The following is a 1,527-nucleotide window of genomic DNA, read 5'->3' as shown; positions in this document are numbered from 1 at the left end:
TCTAACCAACGAGAGTAGATATGTTTCTCTCTTTTAAAGCTACTGTAACTCATTTAACAACAGCTACTGCAGCCACAAGTGACAATTATGGAAAAATGCTCAAATCTACTATAACAGCAGCACAAATGGAACGAAATAAAGTAATGTCAATCTAAAGTTTGCTAACATCTTCCAGCATATGCTAACTGGTCATAAAAAAAAACGAGCGTACTCAGTTAAGCAAGAGTGCGTTTTATTGCTAAGGAATAAAAAATGTCATTTGTTAGAGGAAGAACTTGTTTCTTCTTTTAAAAGTTACAAAGTCTCACTTTAAATCTTAGCATTGAAGGGTACCAGAGCTGCTAACTGCTAACCTTTTTTTTCCCCCTTTAAGCGTCAGATTAAGCTCAGCCTTTCAGGGGTTCTCTATGGCAGCCATGTTAGCGCCACGGTAGCTGTTCAAACATTTTTTGTAAATTAGGGATCGTTAACTGCACTTTCGGGTTTGAGTAAATAAAAGTTTTGTCCTTTAAAATAAAGAACATCTTGTAAAAACATTACCTTACTTGGCTAGTTAGTTAGCTGCATAGCACTCAGTGGATAGACCTAACATTAGCATTCCTGAATGAGGTTTGCTAATTATGCACATGCTAACACGTAGCATGCTAGAATTGCTAACATGTTTTGGGTTTTAGTTGAGCTAATATAGATAATAGTCTTATCCAGCAAAAATAACACAACATGACTAAATGTTTTTTGATCTTTGTTTTTGTTTGTTTGTTCCGACTGTTTGCAAAAGAAGAGGAATGTCAGTGTCCTCTTTAAATTCTGTCTTTGAGAGACAAATTGCCACTTGTTTGATGTAAGAACTGACCTCTTTTGTCAAATATCAAGATACTTTTTTGGGAAAAACCTAGCCATGTTTTCGCTGATGTTAGCTTCTATAGGTAACTCGGTTAATAAGATGTTATGGCCAACATCATGTTATGTTATGGCAAGCCTTATCAGTGAGGCTTGACAAACAATGAACTCTTACATTGTACACTCCAATAAAAGGTTGATATTTACATACTTTGGTATTTGGGCTTATTTTACCTTCACGGCCTGTGGTTATGGATGTTTCTTCCCAAAACTTTGCTTTTAGAATGCATAATTCTGGAAATATAACATTATTTCCTGTCAAACTACTGGCTTGTTTTTGATTCTTGGCTTTAGAAGTCTATTTTTTTATGGTTAACATTGATTGTACACGTTACATAGGTGACTTAATGCAAACAGACTTTGTTGCACTTGAGCGTAAAATAGCACAATCGTGTCCGTCAAGTGTAAATTAAGTATGTGTGTATGTTTGTCCACTTGTGAGTTTCATCACCTGCAATACACAGCCGGACGGGGAGTTGGACAGATCTGGTAACAGCTGAAAAGAGGATTATCACAGCCTTCACTGCTACAATTTCACCCCCCTGAGTCAGGTAGGAATGAAAACTGTGTGAGCGAAGCACAAAAACAGCTGGTAACGTTCAGTAATAACCGTGTGTGTGTGTGTGT

The 1,527-nt window shown here is 36.7% G+C and overlaps 1 protein-coding gene across 2 annotated transcripts in view; it reads left to right on the top strand.

Moving 5' to 3' along the window:
• waslb (WASP like actin nucleation promoting factor b) overlaps positions 1-1,050 on the top strand; it is a gene marked incomplete in the record, with an annotated part of 21,562 nt that extends 20,512 nt beyond the window's left edge. For both annotated transcript variants that reach the window (XM_035675992.1, XM_035675984.1), the window contains 1 exon segment: positions 1-1,050.
• Positions 1,051-1,527: the final 477 nt, after the last annotated feature.

The sequence above is a fragment of the Morone saxatilis genome, unplaced genomic scaffold (genome assembly GCF_004916995.1).
Source record: "Morone saxatilis isolate NCDOM2014 unplaced genomic scaffold, NCSU_SB_2.0 Contig10, whole genome shotgun sequence".
Taxonomy (NCBI): domain Eukaryota; kingdom Metazoa; phylum Chordata; class Actinopteri; family Moronidae; genus Morone; species Morone saxatilis.
Note: the sequence above shows the minus strand (reverse complement) of the source record. Positions and strands in the feature narration are given on the sequence as shown.